This window comes from Rousettus aegyptiacus, unplaced genomic scaffold (genome assembly GCF_014176215.1).
Source record: "Rousettus aegyptiacus isolate mRouAeg1 unplaced genomic scaffold, mRouAeg1.p scaffold_m13_p_10, whole genome shotgun sequence".
Lineage (NCBI taxonomy): Eukaryota > Metazoa > Chordata > Mammalia > Chiroptera > Pteropodidae > Rousettus > Rousettus aegyptiacus.
Genome location: NW_023416285.1, coordinates 69,349,910 through 69,368,889, shown reverse-complemented (window position 1 = coordinate 69,368,889; position 18,980 = coordinate 69,349,910). Strand labels below are relative to the sequence as shown.

Sequence of the window (18,980 nt, the reverse complement as noted above, 5' to 3'; positions counted from 1 at the left end):
CTACTCCCCCCCCACCCCCACCTTGTGGTAACCCCTAGTCTATTGTCCATGACCATGAGTCTCTGTATGTTTGTTGCTTTTAGGTTTACATCACATGTATAAGTGATATCATGTGATTTTCAACTTTTTCTGTCTGATATATTTCTCTTAGCATGATTATCTCAAGGTCCATCCATGTTGTCGCAAATGGCAGTATTTCATCTCTTCTTATGACTGAGTAATATTCCATTGTATATATGTACCACAGCTTCTTTAGCCCATCTTCTATCACAGGACACGTCAGTTGCTTCCGCATTCCTGGCCACTGTGAATACCGCTGCTATGAACATTGATGTGCAGCTATCTTTTTGGATATGGGTTTTCAAGTCTTTATGGTAAATATCCAGTAACGGATTGCTAGATCATACGGTAGATCCATTCTTAGTTATTTGAGGAACCTCCATACTGTTTTCCATAGTGGCTGTACCAATTTGCAGTCCCACTGGCGGTGTATGAAGGGTCCTTTTTCTCCACATCCTCTTTAATGCTTGTTATTACTTGTCCTGCTGATTATAGCTATTCTAACAGGTGTAAGATCTCATTGCAGGTTTGATTTGCATTTCTCTAATAGTTAGCAACGTTGAACATCTTTTCATATATATTAAGGCCATTTGTATGTTCTCTAGAGAGAAGCATCTGTTCAGGTCCTCTGTCCATTTTTTGATTGGATAGCTTGTGAGTTTTTGTTGTTATTGAGTTGTATGAGTTCTTGATATATTTTGGATATTAGGTCCTTATCAGAGGCATTGCTTGCAAGTATATTTTCTCATTAAGATGGTTGTCTCTTTACCTTGTTGACAGTTTCTTTTGTTGAGCAGAAATGTTTTAGTTTGATGTAGTCCCATTGATTTATTTTTGCTTTTACATCGCTTGCCTCTGAGGTCAAATTCATAAAATCCTCTTTAAGTCCGGGAACCTTGAATTTTGTTCCTCTGTTTTCTTCTATGCATTCTATTGTTTCAGGTCTTATATTGAAGTCCTCAATCTATTTTGAGTTAATTTTGGTGTGCGGTGATAGATAACAGTCTAGTTTCATTCTTTTGCAGGTGGCTTTCCAGTTTTCCCAGCACCATTTATTGAAGAGGCTTTCCTTTCTCCACTTTATGTTTTTGGCCTTTTTGTCAAAATTATTTACCCATATAAGTATGGGTTTACTTCTGGACTCCCAATTCTGTTCCACTGGTCTGTGTGTCTGTTTTGCTGCCAGTACCATGCTGTTTTGATTTCTGTCACTTTGTAGTATAATTTAAATTTGGGCAGAGTGATGTCTTCAGTCTCAGTCTTTTCTCTCAGGATGACTTTGGCAATTTGGAGTCTTTTGTGCTTCCATACAAATCTAATGATTTTGTTCTATTTTTTCAAAAAATACCTATGGGATTTTGATGGGGATTGCATTAAATCTGTATAATGCTTTAGGTAATGAGGTTGTTTTAACTATGTTGATTCTTCCAATCCAAGAACACAGAATACCTTTCCATTTCTTTTAATAGGGTCTTATAGTTTTTATTATATAGAATATTTCAAGTGTCTCTCAGTATCTTTCTTTACCTTTTTTATTTTGAAGTCTATTTTATCTGATGTTACTACCACTACTTCCACTTTTCTCTGAATGCCATTTGCTTGAAATATCGTTTTCCACCCTTTCACTTTGAGTCTATATTTGTCTTTAGAGCTGAAATGTGTCTCTTGAAAGCAGCATATGGTTGGGTTTTGTTTTTTCATCCATTCTGCTACTCTGTGCCTTTTCATTGGTGAGTTCACTCCATTTACACAGGATGATTATTGAAGTATGATGTCTTCTTATAGCTATTTTATCTTTGCTTTCTGGTAGTTCGATGTTTCCTTTGCTTCTTTGTCCTTGTGTTTCTGTTTTCTTTGATTTGATTGGCTTTTGTGGGTTTTCCCTCTGGTCCTTCTTATTTTATGTTGTATACAATGGTTCTGAATCTTTGGTGTGTGGTTACCGTTATAAATATGTAAAGGATAGTTATATATATATATACACACATACATACACATATATATACACATACATATATATACACATACACATATACATATATGTATATACATATACATATATACATACACACATACACATATATATATAACTATATATACATAACTATATATACATATATACATAACTATATATGTAGCTATATAGTTATGTATATATATAGTTCTATATATATATAGTTATATACAGTAGTCCATTTTCTTCTGCGCATACCTTATCTCCATTCCTTTTTTGCAATTTTGGATCTTTGAATAGCCCCCTTTTCAGTCATTGTTATCTCAATTTGTTCCTATGTATGCTGAATGTTCATTACTATCTTGCTATAGCAATTCTCTTCTTTCTATTTAAGCTTATAATGCCCTGTTTTGAGTAAGTATAGCACTCCTCTGTTTTTATCTGCCTGCTCATCGCCTTACTCTTAAGTATGTATTTTTTATTTTGTCATTTTACATTATGTGAACTGACCCTTTTCAGTATTTCCTGTAGTGCATGCCTTATAATGGAAAATTCACTCAATTTTTGTATGTCTGGAAAATTCTTAATTTCTCCTTCATATCTAAAGGAGAGCTTAGCTGGATACATTATTCTAGGCTTGTAGTTCCTTTCACTTAATAGTTTAAATATTTGATTCCATTCCTTTCTGGCTTGTAAGGTTTGCATTGAGAAGTCTAAGGATAATATAATGAGTTTTTTTTTTTTTAATAAGGTATCATTTTCTTCTCCCTGGCTACCCTGAGAATTCTGCCTTTGTTATTGATTTTTGATATTTTAATACGATTCGTTTTGGTGAAGGCCTTTTTGGGTTGAGATAATTGGGTGTTCTGTTGACTTCTTGAATTCCAAGCTCCAGCTTATTTCTTAGATTTGGGAAATTCTCGACCACTATTTGTCTGAAAATGCTTTCTAATCCCTGTTCCTTTTCCTTGCCTTGATAATGCCCATTATTCTTATGTTTCCTCTCCTGATGGTATCAGCTAATTCTTGAATTTCTCTTTTATTTTTTTCATTCTTTGGTGTTTCTCTCCTTTCTTTTAATTTATTCCTAAATTTCTGTCTTCAATATCACTGATCCATTCCTCCATGTGGTTGACCATATTTCCCAAGCTTGCTATTTCATTTTTCAACTCTCCAGAAGTTCTATTTGGTTCTCTTTGAGGGTTTCATTCTCCTTTATCTGCTCATCTAGTTGTTTTTTCAGTTCTTGAAATTGTTGTTTGAGTTGTTTTTGATCTCATTAAGTTTTTTTGGAGGTACTATCCTGAACTCTGTCATTTAAGTCGCATATTTGTATGTCTGTAAGCTTATTTTCCAGAGATTTTTCCCTTTCTTTCTGAGGTGCCTTGTTACCTTGGTTGTTCATGGTATTTAATGGACTATTTCTCTGCCTGGGCATTAACGGAAGTATATTCTGCTGTTTTTCCAGAAAGAAGTTTTATTATATAAAGGTCTGTCTTTAGCCTTATGCAAAGAAGGTGCTTTTCTTTTCGTTTCCAGTAGGTGGCGTCTAAGCCCCTTGGATCCTTGTTTTATATAAAGTCTTAATAACGCTTTTTAAATTTTCTTGTATATTTAATCATGCTCGTCACCCTCAGTTTCAGTCATTGTCAGTGTCAGTGACAGTCTTGGCAGCGTTTGCTTAGATTTCCCTGGGCTCCATGGTGACAGATCTTGTAAGATGACAGATCTTGTAAGGACAGGGGAACTCTGGGTTGGGGATTGGGGACTGTGGTTCAGCCTCCGTTTTGCAACTGCCACTGGCAAAAATCAGCTGTTGTTCAACTGCGTCCAGTTTGGCTTCTTTGTTTTCTCCCCTGATGACTGTGCCCTGCAGCCACAGCTATCCCAGGCAGGAATGTTAAGAGAACTCACCAAATTTGACGCTTCTTTCCCCTCCTCCTGCTCTTGTAGGGCTGTGAGAGGCAGCTTCTTTATTTCTCCCAGTGTGCTGCCCGACACCTAAGGTTATGACCTGTGGTAGCTTTTATGAGCAGATTCCATGCTCAGACGTGTTGGTGTGCAGTTGGGCTTTTTTTGTTGTTGAGTTTTAGATGTTCGGCTTATTGTTGTTTCAAACAAAGCGATCTGGGGACCTCTCTCACTCCACCATGTTTCCAAAGATCTCGGTGGTGGTTCATTTCACATCATTGTTATATCGATTGCTCACTGATACACATCTATTACAGTGTGTTGAAGAAAGGATGTGATCATGTGTGGATTCCTTTTCCCTCAAACATGATGATAAAGCTTTCAGAGGTATTGGATATATCTGCTGAGGTGTGTTTCATGACTCTCAAACTAAGGTTTGCCTCACCTTTTGTATCATGCAGGTGTAAATGTTTGACTGATCAGATTCCTTGGCTCATGGCTTAGGCCTCCATAAGCAAGGCAGGCAATGTAGGGTAATTTAAAATTTGGTAAGTGTTCATTTATAATTTTAGCCAGATATTTGAATATACAGGAAGATGAGGCAAAAGCATCCCTAGGGGAAAGTGGAAAATATATATATCTCATCCATTTCTTAAGGAAATACCCAGTCTTAAAAGGCAAATGGGGCGTTTAGATTTTTAATGTAAGTAGGGTTTTGAGTTTTTTGATCGTAAAGAGAGACTAGAGAACTTGATTTGAAGGTGTATTTGTATTATCAGCTTATTGTTTTAAATTAGATTTTAAGTTTATTTAGAGTCTTTTGGGGTGTGATATAATTAAGTCATCACTTATAGGACTACCTTAACTAGATAACTCCCTCTAAGAGTATAAGAGAATACTCTTAGAGTAAGAGTAAGAGGGATTGGGCAACCAATTAAATGAGAAATGTATAGTGTTCTTCACACTTAGGAATGAAGGGACAATCTCTTGATATAGAAATATAATGATTTAACTGTTGTGTAATCAAAAGCTAGAGTGGATGATTATTGATTTAAATGTTTCATTAAAATTAAATTCTCCAAAATCTGCCTACTATGGTGTATATCTTATCATATTTGTATTCATTACAGGAAGGTCATTATGGGCCAAATAGTATGTCATTTATATGCAGCCATCACAATTGAGTCTCTATTCCTCTAATTAAAACAAGAATTTTGTTTTCGAAAGCTATAAAAATCAGGCATCAAAATTGGAGATTTTCGGAAGACTTCTTTAGGTAAGAACCATGAAGATACAGATGGTAAGAATATATAATAAGATTTAGGAAATTTTAGTTTTAATAACATAAACTGTCTCTTGTCTGTAACTTAATAAAGCTTTCCTAGGATCACAAACTGTGAAATTATAGCCTCAGATGCTTCTCAATGACAAGTAACATTAAGATTAAATAAGATCTTAGAATTAAACATCAAAATGTATTGTATCTGAAAATAATAGTTATAAAACTAAATTTAGTGTATTCTAAATTTTTTTACCAGTAGAAGTTAAGGAGAAAAGTTCAGGGGCAAACTGAATCAATAATTTAAGATTGTAGACCAGAAATTATTGATAATATTTTTTAACCAATAAAACCATTTGTATCATATAATGAAATGCTTCATCTTTATTTCCCCCAGAGTTCAGCTTTTTATTGAATGTGTTACAAAAGAGATTTAGTCAAAAAGACCAAAACTTATGCCATCGTAAGACTACTCAGATCTGATTCTTCTTTCTTTGCTTCCACTTGATTCTCATTAGCTGGGGCAGCAGTGATGGAGAGGGCAGGACCTTCTGCTGGTACAGGTCCAACAAACACTATCTTGCAGATAAAGCTCCCAATGTTGATATTGGCCAGAGCCTTTGCAAACCAGCCTGGTCAGAATGGTTCAAACTTTACACCAGCTGCTTTAATGAGGGTACTGATCTTCTTCTCCTTAACTGTCACCTCATTGTTGTGCTGTATGAGAGCTGAGTAGATGCTGGCAAGCTCCCAGACAGAGGCTATGGCATAGGCTAGTGTTGGGCAAGCACTGCCAGGAGCAACCCTAGCTGCCAGAAAGACTGAGCACCTCATAGGCAGCTGAGGAAAGGGGGAAGAGATGCTCAATCTTCAAACAGAGGTTTTGAAATAGATTTTAATTTCTATAAATAATAAAGTATGCTCTAAATAATCTCCATTAACATAAGGACCTTTTACATCTTGTCCAGAGCTGTATCTTCAGCACCTGTCATGGAACTTGGCACATCATGGGTTCAATTTATATTAATTTAAAATAGGAGCTGCTATGCTACATTTATGCACAAGAGGGCATGATTGAACCTGCTGTGCCAACAGTACTGCTTTTTCTTATAAACTGTGGGTTTTACTTTTTCCAGTTGTTCTTTATGGATAGCAGGTTACTCTGGCTGACCTTCTAGAGTGGTAACACAGTAAAGACTATAAAAAAGCCATTAAACTGAAATTTACTACAACATAAAACTTAGTATCCACTTGTATTTATAATTCTTAAAAGATTTGTCAGAGAACTGAAAAAGTAAAACAAAATAGAGTGATGTTAAATTTTAGATTTTTTTTTCTTTAATGGCAACTCTTCCACGTTAACAGGGTGGGGCTTTGTCTGAGGTCACTGTCATAGGTATTGTGCTTTTATTTGGATAGTATATTTCTTAAATTTTATTTCCCCCATTTTTGTAAGTAATGAACTGAAACAAATTAGGGTAAGAAAATTAGCCTTGATAAAGGAAATTTATTTTCCAGAATGCAAAATTGCAATAATAATCAAGCAATGGAAATGTAAAAATAAGATCCAATGTTTTATATTTGGGGGAGAAGGAAGGATTCTATTGACCATCCTAGACTCTTGGTAGGTGGCCGTGCTAGTTCTACAAAGATCCAAGGCACAGACATTTCCTGACAATTGTATATTACAGTTGCATAGCCATTACAGATCACTCTAACTCCTCTGTTCCAGCTCTCTCTTCCGCTCATTAAAAAACAAATAGCATAACAAATAACCAAAAAAATAATTTATCTATAAATATCTTCTTATATATATTTCTTCCTTGGCAATGGTCACCATAGAGACCACATATTTGTATGGTCTCTGGGAAGTATCTGTTAATGAGAGAGTCTTTGGGAAGTACCTAGTACCCATTGATCTCTTTTCCATCTTAAAATGTTGCTCTCTCTCTCTCGCTTTCCCTTTCCATCTCTCAGACGGACTTCTTTTTTTCCAAAATTTCCTCTTCGGCTCTTCTTAATAACTTTACACACTGTATCTGGACAAACCCTTTTACTGTGTGACTTCGGTTATATTTTCTCAAACTCATAACTCTAGCTTAGCTCTCAGTTTTGAGCTCTAGGCCCCTATGAAACTGAACTCTGAGCTTTCTAATTAGAAATTCAAATATGTTTAAAGATATTTCATCATTCCCTTCCCCAAACCTGTTCCTCTTGCTTAGTTCAGTGAATGACAATACTATATGTCAAAGCAGGTATTTTGACTTTCCCTTCTTTCTCAGCCTCCATATCTAATCAAATAGTCTAAGAGACACAACTGTTGTTTCTCTTAAAAGCCAGTTCCAATCTTTTCTCCACTACTCTTAGAATCTATCTCTCATTATAGAAGCTGCAAGGGCCAGATTTCATTTTTTAAGGTTCCGTGCATTTGAGGCATGGGCATTTGGCCCAATTCTGGTCAATAGGATATGTGGGGAATCTGTCTAAAGTCTTCTAGGTAAGATCTTCCTCTCTTGTTGAAAAAAAGGAAGGAAGGAAGGAAAGAAGGAAGGAAGGAAGGAAGGAAGGAAGGAAGGAAGGAAGGAAGGAAGGAAGGAAGGAGATAAAAAGAAAGAAAGAAAGAAAGAGAAAGAAAGAAAGAAAGAAAGAAAGAAAGAAAGAAAGAAAGAAAGAAAGACAGAAATGAGTGTTCAATGGGCTTCTCCCTTCCTTCCTGTTTGAACATTGCTATTTGAAGATATGATGCTCAAGGCTGATGCTTAAGACCATGAAAAAGAGAACAACTGCATAAGAAAATGACCCAAAATTATTCTCTTACTTACAGTTGAAATTATTCTAACATAAAGTAGTAAAGATATAACTTGAAGGCCAATTGATTTTAGCACCTAAATCTCTTGAATATGCCTCCTTCTTTTAGTCCCTTTTGTTAATAACTTTGGGTCTCTGTCATTTCTTGCATGGGTTATTCAAGCAACAGCCTAACTGGTTTATCTGCTTCTACTCTCACTTCTTTTTCAGTCCTACTTTCCCTTTGGAATCAGAGGAGATTTTAATTTCAAACTTCAAGATCATGCCTCTACCCATGTTACAAAATTTTTAGTGGTTCCTCTTAAATAGTAGTTATTGTTAAGTTGTTAAACAGGTACTAAGTAGCAGATACTACTTCAGCTGCTAGATCAACTTATCTCCTTTGATCCTCAGAACTAACCTATGTGAGGAGTAGGCTAGTAAAGTTTAGTACACTGCCAAATCTTATCTGGTGATGATTTTTTATTGTCTAGCTAAAAAGAGTCTCACATTTTCTACGAGGTACTGAAATGAAAGCATTTTTGAAACAGAAACAATCTACCCATGAACATTAATTTTAGTTCTTCAATACTCAATTGTGTTGATCTTTGTAGGCATTTAAACACATTTTTAATATCTTGGTGAAGTTGTGTTAGAAGTGAGATATCACTTTTATTTTCTCTATTCCCTTATGCTTCACTTATATACCTATTGTTGGAAGAGTAAACAAACAATGGTAAATTTTCTTTAGTAGTTTGTTCTTAAAGAAGAGATCAACTTATAAAACAAACAACAAGTTTGTCTTCTCAAAAATAAAATCTCACAGAAATAATTATGAGCTGAGAATTTAAAAATATATTTTGCTTCTAAATTGGTATCTGGATGACATTAATTAAAATAATTGTATAATCATGACTTAAATATTCATTAAGTCTTTGGTAATATCTTTCCTAGTAATTGTTTTTGACAAAGCAATTTATAGAAAACATCACTATCTTATCAAATTATAATTATCCTACAAAGAAAGATAGTTTAGGAGTCATGATAGGTGATTGAAATAGAAAAGATATTTAATAGGGAGAGAGCAGTGTTGAGGTCCCATGAGAAGGTTGGAATAAATTTTGTGACTGTATTAGTTTTCTATTGCTACTATAATACAATTACCACAAACTTCAAGCTTACATCAGCTTGAAGATAATTTATTATCTTACAATTATGAGAATCGGAAGTCCGAAATGGGGTTCATTGGGCTAAAATCAAGATGTTGGTGGGGCTGCATTTCTTCTTGAAGGTTCCAAGGGAGAATCTATTTTTTTACCTTTTCCAGACTCCAGAGTTTTCCTGGATTCCTTGGCTCATTGACTCCTTCAATCTTCAAAGCCGTGTGTCTTTCTCACAATGACATCTCTTTGGATCTGATACTACCGTACCCCTCTTCCAGTTTAAGGGACCCTTAATGATTACATTGAACCCACCTGGATAATCCAGGATAATTCCTTATTTTAACTTCAGCTGATTAGCAAACTTAATTTCATTTACAACTGTAACTCTTGCCACATAATATGATATTTTCACAGGTCTTGGGGGTTCAGATAAAGACCTCTTTGGAGGCACATTATTTGCCTATTTTGTGGGTAAAGCAAAGATAAAGGCTTGGAATGGAATAGTTATGGTCATTTTTTCAGGTCCAGACTGCAGGGGCGATATACACTATAATTTAATTCTTGCTCACATCTTAGCTTGCCACTTATTTTAAGACTTTCTGATCATTTTAGGGAAGTTCTGATCATGTTTTTTCTATGGCTGTTTGATCCAGAATGAACCTATCACTGGCAATTATCTTTCTTAATAGCCCTTATTTTTTTGCTGACTTGCTGCTTCTATATTTTTAGCAAATAATTTTGCTGTTATCAATAATATATGTCAAATGATTGAATAAGAGTTTTCTTATTTCTGTATTGTTACCTTCTAACAAGTAGAGGATAATTTTATCCTTATACTAATTTTTGCTCATACATATATATGTATTTCTGCCCACTACCAGGGGAAAAGGATTGTGATTGGAACAGCAGGGGATTCAAAAATAAGTAAACTGTAGTTTTCAAACAGATTTTTAGTTTACAAAACTTTTTCTTCAAATAAAACCTTCTGTGGAAGCCTATAGCCTGTTATACGAAACAGATAAAAATTGAACTGTTTTGTTGGAAAAAGGAGAGCTCTAGTCTGACTCCTCACTTCCTATTCTTGGCAACTCTATCTTGAACAACAATGAATTCATGAATCCTTGGGGAATGCACAAGGAAATAGAAGATAAACCAAAAACCAAAAAATATATATTTTTTATTCAAGATTTCCCCCAAGCCCCTTTGAGATAAAATTGATATCTTTTAAGGTATATGTATATATGCATATATTGCAAAATAATAACCACAATCGGGCTAATTAACATATCCATCACTTCACCTAGTTACAATATTTTTCTTTTTGTTGTGAGAATTTTTAAAATATACTCTCCTAGCAACTTTCAAAATACAATACAGTATTGTTAACTAGTTACCATCTGTATGTTATAACCCCAGAACTTATTCACCTTATATCTAGAAGTTTGTATCCTTTGACTACTTTCGCCTGTTAGCCCCACCCCCATTCTCCAACTCTGACAACAAATACAAACTTTAGTAGAAGGCAGGGTGGAATAAGTGCAAGAGTGAAGTACAAAATTGAGCGGAAATTCAGTAAATATAAAAATTATAAGCAGCTGTTGGAGTCGGTTGGTATTAGAGTCATGAGTCGAAGAACAAGTAAGATTTGGGAAAAGTTGGGATAATGAGGAGGATGCACAGGCAGAGAACAAAGAGGTGAACAAAGAAGCAAAGGAGGACAGGATGTGTTTGTGCACGGCATATAGATCACTTGGACAATAGCAGTGGCTAAATTTAAGAGAAATTTGAAAAATATGGGCCAAGACATGACATGGAGCAGGCTAGGAAAAAGCTTGAATAACAGGGTGAAAAAACTAAGTTCATATTTTTGCTAATGGGAAACTTGCACTAAATATAGGAATCATAGGAATCAGGAATTAGAAGCAATTGTATTTAAAAAGTGAACCACATTTATGACACCAGTTGATAGTCTTGATAATCTCCTTCAAACTAAGCAAAGAATGCAAGTTGAGGAACCAAGGCAACTACTTTGACTTACTTTCTGCCATATAGAAGTGTGTCCTAGTTCCAGACAGTCAATGGCCTCAGTCATATATCCTGACCTCGAAGACTTTCTTGCAACTCACTCTGCTTTTTTCCTATTCCTAGAAGGAAATAAGTGAATATACCATCTATTTATATAAATGCTATTTATATAGCATCTTTGACAATGGTTTTATTTTTGAGAATTTCCACAAGAAGGCTGATTTGACAGATGTGAGTGGAGTTTATATGTCTTCAGACCTCAAAGGAAATCATGGTTTATTTTCATACTTTCTGTCAGTGTTTGATACAAAAGTTCAGCAGATTCTGCTGATGTATCATACAGCAGATAGTTTTCAATAACAAGTTTTTCGTAATTGTCTAATGTTGAATATCTACTACAATTTTTGGAGTTGTTATTGTGTTATTTATATAGTTTTATCTTTCATACCACAGGAAACACACATGGAAACTCTTATTTACTTTCTGGGAAAAACCAGTGTGAGGCCCTACTGGACCCATCTCTAAATGGCACCATTATTCACCCAGTTTCTTAGGCAATAAACCAGGGAGTCATTATTGGTGCTTTCTTTTCCTTTTCCTCATCAATTAGATTTCAATAAATGGTGACGATTATTTACTTCTCTCACTCTCCACCACTTAAAATGTGACTTTACAACTCCTTACTCTAAGAGATGCATCTATTTCTCCTTTCCCTGAATCTGAATGTGTATTGTGACATTGTGTGTGTATCTGTGTATGTAACATAATAATATATATTTTATATTTTTTCTTTGTTCCAAATATTTACATATTAAACTTAAAATTTTTTTCTAGTATCAAGTATAATAACCATATTTGCAGATTTATAATTCTAAAGTCATTTCAGTTTCCTTCTATCTTCAACACAATGAATCTTTTTTTCAATCTAACAGCTTGATTCAGATACACTTCATATACTATAAAATGGGACCATTCAAGTTGTACAACTCAATACTTTTTAGTAGTCATAGAGCTGTGCAACCATCCTTACCGTCACTTTTAGAACATTTTCATTACCCTCAAGAGTAATGAATATACCCATTAATAGTCGCTCCCATTAGCCTTCCAGCCCATCAAACTTAAGAAACGACCAATCTAATTGTGTCTTTATAAATTTGCCTATTCTGTATATTTCATATAAATGGGATCATACAATACGTAGTCTTTATGTCTGGTTTCTTTGACTTGGAGTACTGTTTTCAAGATTCATTCACGTTGTAGCATGATTTAGTAATTTGTTATTTTTTATTGACAAGTAATATTTCATTGTATAGATATATCACTTTTTATTTATCTGTTCATTAGTTGACATATTTGAGTGTTTCCACTTTTTGGTATTATGAATATGCTGCTTTAAACATTCATGTACACATTTTTGCATGGACATAAGCATTTGTTTCTCTTTAGTTTATGCCTAGAAGTGGAATTACTGAGTCATGTGGTAACTCTATGTTTAACTTTTTGAGGAACTGTTTTCTAAAGTGGCTGCACCATATTACATTTTCATCAGCAGGATGTAAGAGTTTTACTTTATTTGCATTCCTTCCAACATGTTATATAGCAATTCTAATGACTATGATGTGGCATGTCGCTATGGTGTTGATTTACATTTTCTTATAGATAATGAATTGACATCTTTTCACGTTCTTATTGTCTAGTTCTGTATCTCTTTGGAGAAACGCCTTGTCATTTCATTTGATTAATAGATGATAGTGTCATTTCCAAGCCTCAGTATCAAGCAACGTTGCACATTTCTGTGTTCTTGCTAAGACCACTGTCATGCTACCATGAGAACAGGCCTGTGCTAGCCTGACTGGGGACAAGGAGCCATGTGGAACAAAGATGAATCAACTAATTTATCCCTGCTGAGGCTTCAGACATGTGAGAGAGTCCAACCCAAATCAGCAGAGCTATCTTACAGCTGACCATCCAGGTTACTTAGACACATGAGCAGGACCCTTCTAAACCTTCCTGACCCTAGCTAACACATAATTTTTTAATTTAAATAAATGCATGCTATTTTAAGCCAATAAATTTTAGAGTGGTTAATTGTGCAACAAAAACTAACAGATATGCCCTCCTTTACTTAATCATTCTGAGTAGTATATCTTCTCCTTCCTTCATATAATTTATTGGCATTTCATATTCTCATTTTTTACTGCCTTCTATCTCAATTTTAATCTTGCCTTATCTTTACTACTAAAAGAGTCATATTTTCTTGTACTTAACACCTTTTAATGGTTCATCATTTTTGATGTAATAAAGCACACACTGTTGAAGGAAATCAGCCTGGGGTTTATGAGCCTAATTTGTTGCGTCAGACCTCCTGGTATCCCCACTTTCTAGCTGTGTGGGCTTGGGTTAGTTATTAAACCATTGTATTTCAGTTTTCTCATGCTTAAAATGGAATAAAAATCCTACCAAACTGATAAGATTTTTGTGAGAATCAAATGAGGTTATGCAAGTAGAGTCTATAATAGAACCTAACACATCATAATTACTCAAATAATGTACTACATTTTTTATTCCTTAGTATGAAATATAAGACCTTCCACTAACTGGCTCTTTTACTCTACCTCTAAAGTCATATTTCACTATGACTTTTTTACAACCAAAGCCATAGCCCTCAGTTCCTCCGATATGTAGCATGTTGTTTAAAGCCTCCATAGTTTTATTAATGTTTCTTCAATGTTTCAAATGCCTGGTCCTGTCTCTCTTTTATCGAACCTCTAATTCCTCTCTCTGATCATATGACCTCTTCTTTCTCAATACTTACCTCAAGCAGTGCCATCTTAATGACATCTTTCCTAGACTCCACTGGTATAATCAGTCATACACTTAGTTATGTCCCTAGAGTATCCTGGTCATACTTCTTGCATGGCACGTATTGGCTTTTGCACCCAGCCTATTGGTTCCTTTTGGGAAGAAACTGTGTCCTGTTTGTTTTTGTTTCTTGATCATTTAGAACAGTGCTTGACATGTATTATGAACTTCATAAATGCATTATGAATTTAGAACATTTATAAAGATGCAAAGGAAGTAATTGAGGGAAAAAAAAGTATCAGGCTTTAATTTTCTGTTTCCCAAATGCTAAAGCCATGGATACTCTTGGAGTGATTGTAGATAATTTATTGTAGGCAAGGCCATTGGGGGTGAGGCTAAATGTAGGGCACATTTGGGTAACACTATAGAGCCATGTGAATCTTGAAAAGTTTGGTAGATGATGGTATAACTAAAACTCTCGTAAGAAGTTGAAGTCCAGTAGCATGGCATCACTAAAGGCACATAGAAATTGCCTAGTTCGGTCAGAATAGAAGGGTTCTTACCACTATCACTATGAATGAACACAAGGATGATTTAAAAATTGGAATCTTTGACAGTAAGATAATTTTCAAGTTACATATACTGTGTTCTGACTTGATATTTGTATATTTTGTTAACATTTTTCTTATAAGCTTAATGTTATTAATGTTTATAGGCAGGATAAAGTGCATATGATCTTGTATGTATAGGACATAGTTTCAGGAATGTCAGGATGGGAAACATTACATGAAGTTGATTCTTCATATATTGATTGACCCAAGGTTGTGATTTCCAATGATTAAAAAAAGTGCTTCAGTCAAATCACTCTTTGCAAACCAAACATCACATAACGCCTCATTGGAGAAAGGTGGAACTCTGTATCAATTATATAATAACTTCCATAGCTCCTCTGCTAACAACTTGAATACATCATTCTACTTTTTGTCTTTATGATTTTGACTACTATAAGCATCTCATTTAAGTGGAATCACATAGTATTTGTCTTTTGGTAATTAGCTTATTTGACTTAGCTTAATGTCTTCATTGTTTAGCCATGTTGTAGTACATGTCTGAATTTTCTTCTTTTTAAAGCCTAAATCATATTCTATTTTTTACACACACACACACACACACACACACACACACACACACACGCACACACACACATACAGTGTATGTATTTGAGATCTTATGTTTAGACCAATTTCGAGTTAATTTTTATATTTGGTATTAGGTAAGGGTCCAACTTTATTCTTTTACATGTAGATATCCAGTTTCCCCAGAACCATTTGTTGAAAAGACTGCTCTTTCCCCAATGAATGGTCTTGGTGCCCTTGTCAAATATCATCTGACAAATATGAAAGAGTTTATTTCTGGGCTCTTTATCTATTCCATAGGTCACTATGTCTATCTTTTTGCCAGGACCACACAGTTTTGGTTATAGTAGCTTTGTAATAAGTTTCAAAATCAGGAGATGTGAGTCTTCCAGCTTTGTTCTAAGTATCTTACACATTTTGTGATACCCTGATCCATGGGAGCACTTAAAGGATACCTCAGAACATTTGTGGATTTAATGATGGGACTGCTACTATTATGTAATATAGAACATGCTGGGAGATTTGCTCTTATCTTTCCAAAACTAAATAATTTTCATAGAACTATTTCAACAAGAAAACATCAAACCTATTTTTTTATAACATAAATTGTTTCATATACAGGAAACTGCAATTCTGATGAAGAATGAATTGATTTATTCTCATAATGTTTTGCCCTCTTTAATATTCATTAAAATTTAGGTGATTTGTATTACAGAAAGAAAATCTCTTTCAGTGTAGTCATGGATTATGAGCATAAAGTTTTCAAATGCTAGAAAACTGACCTGGCACAAATATTTATCCATAAAAAAATAGCATGATCTCTTTATTATTGTTTTAACTTAATGTCATAGTATGGATTAAAAGTATGAGGAAATATAATGGAAGATATTAAGGTATTATTTAGTAATGCCATGATTTAAAGAAAAAGTGATTAGAATCAGGGAAGTAAATATTAGAAATGATGTGCATTATAAATCATCTTAGTGAAAGAAGTCTAGTCTTAGGGATTCTAGTTTCATTAAACCCTAATTCTCTGTTTTTAAATTTGTGAGCATAAAATTATCTTTTCATTTTTCTAATTTTAGAATTTCAGAATTTAAAACATCTGAAAGTTTATTGTATTAGCTGTAATGAAGAGAATTAACAATAGTTTACTGACTTAAAGAAAAATAGTTTATTTTTTCTCATGTTGCAGTCTGATGTAAACATTCAAGGTTAACATATAGCTCTGCTACAGGCAATCTTCTAGAGATCCAGCATTCTCTCAATTTGATTCTGCTTGATTCCATAGGATGTTGTCTTTACCAGCCTGAGTGAAGCTAAGTTCAGGCATTTCCTTATCCCAGTTTGTGAAAAGAGAACTTACACATAGGAGCTTAGTGCAGTTTTATAGGCCAGGTCTGGAAGTGGTAAGTGTCACTTCTGATGACATTCCATTGAGAAACGAGTCACTAATCTACACCTGTCTAAAAGAGGCACTGCAAGATAAAATCCTTATAAGGTAGACATGCCAGTTATGACTCTCTAACTTTGCATAAAAGGAGAAATTGATTTTGGGTAACTAGCAATGTCCTCCACAATCATCCAGACCAAAGCTCTCAGTTTACTAGAGAATGGAAGGTAGAAAAACACTATCTCTTATCATCTTTGTGATCTTAGACATATAGTCTCTACCACTTACCCATCTGACCTTGAATACCTAAACTTCAGCACTTGAACACATAATTTCTACTACTTGCCACTCATCTGACCTTGAATAACTGACCTCTATCATTTATTGCCTATGTGACTTTGGACGCATAATCTCTACCACTTACCATCTATGTGACTTAGATTCATGACTATCATATAACACCTTTGTGATCTCTAACCCATAATATCTACTTCTTAGCTCCTGTGAGACCTAGGCCACATAACCTTGCTAAGCATATTTTTCTCATATCTACCTCATAGGATTGTATTAGCCAAAATAATTAATATAAAGACATTAGAATGATGGCTAACAGATAGTGCTCAATGAACATAAGTTGCCATTGCTGCTGTTATCAATATTGTTACTCATGTTATTCCTATTTTTTTTTTTACTTACTTAACAGGATCTATGCAAACATGAAAATTATTCTTCCATTGATCATATAGAGAAATGTTTCATGGCCTCCAGCTTACTAATATGTATCTAGTTATTACTAAGCATAGAAATGCTCCTGAATAAACATTATAGTCAATACCATATCACATTAACAAATATTTAACATATATATTTCAGTAATATGTATGACATACTCTGTGTGTGTGTGTGCGTGTGTGTATAGTATAGCATAATACTATATAATCTCAGATTAAACAAAAGAATAATACATTTTTTCATTCTGGTTGTATTTGCCAGTTATAAAATTCACTGACTTGTTTATTAGGAATTGGTTCTGTAGGGGATATTAGAGGACCAAAAGTGAGATAATTTATTTTGAATATATTCTTAGAGTTAAATCAACTGTTAATGAATTTTATCCAATCTTTTGTTATGCTAACATACCAGGGAAAGTAAGTGACCCTAAGGATTATTAGCTCAATGAATAAACCATTTAACTGGAAATAGGAATCCAGAAACGAAAAACCCAAAGTAGCAGATTGCCTGATTTTCAAAATAGAATTTTATTAATTTGTAAATAGATCCTTATGTGGAAATGAACTGTCTCTTCCCATATGCAGCAAAATAACTTGGATAGTTGATGAGTCCTTACAAACTGAACAGAATGAACAAATTACTGTCAAAGTCAGAATTAGTTTTTCTATGTCTTATAGACATCACAGAAAAAATTTTAAACATTCAGATTCATTTGATGCCATAGCTTGCTTTTTGCTTTTTTTCTAAATCAGTTTATATTTATATTACCAAGAGTTGCATTTCAAAGTTTTTTGGTACCACACTTAACCTGAGAGTTTATACTTGTTGTTGACCAAATAACCAGTATGATTTTCAGATAGACTCTATATAAAAGTACATTTTTATGTGTATATTTTAAAAATCTCTTCTACATGATTTAAATAAATTTTCATATAATACAGGAGAGCCTTAATATTTGTGAATTATGCAGCGCGCACTCACACACACACGCGCGCACACACACACACATACACACACACAGACAGGGGACCTGAAAGGGAAATAAAGTGTTATTGCTGTGATGGAAATAATGATAAAGTAAAGAACTTTTACAAAATGACTTCTTACAAAATAGAAGCTTGGTCTAAATTAAGACCAGGCAGTCAAATTTAGTGGTGGCTTGGCTGTATGTCATAAGCAAGTCCACCATATGTTTTATACAGGAATATGAATCATGAAAGCTGTAGGCAGAATTAATTTTTATAGCTTTATAAGTGGAAAAATTTAGAGCTCTTTTATAATATCAATAAGGCTGTGAAAAGGCACTAAATTTTCTATATTTAGTTATGATACACCATGAAGAAAATTACATGCATTTTAATACTTAAGAATTTGAGAGGTCTTCATAACCTTAGTCTATATTTTCTGGAATGATAATGTTTATTTACCAAAGAAATAAGCAGTTCACTCACTATTGGTCTCTCAGTAAACACATACAAATTCAATCTGCAAGCCTAGACATATGGATTGTGTTCTATCTGGATTCTGCTGAAATAATAATGTTAAAATGTATTTTAAGGCAAGATATTTTTTAAAAACTACTTAATGTTCATAGTTACATGTTTTAAGTTAATTTTCTAATTAATTAGCTTTTAGAATACAGTGAAAGAGAAATCCCTACTACAAAAATGAAACAATTATTTAATAGCACAACATTAGACAATAGATTTCCAATTATCACTAGAGATAGTTCATGGAA

At 34.0% G+C, this 18,980-nt stretch overlaps 1 pseudogene; it reads right to left on the bottom strand.

The window, feature by feature from the left end:
- Positions 1-5,637: 5,637 nt before the first annotated feature.
- Positions 5,638-14,009, bottom strand: LOC107503934 (annotated as a pseudogene).
- Positions 14,010-18,980: the final 4,971 nt, after the last annotated feature.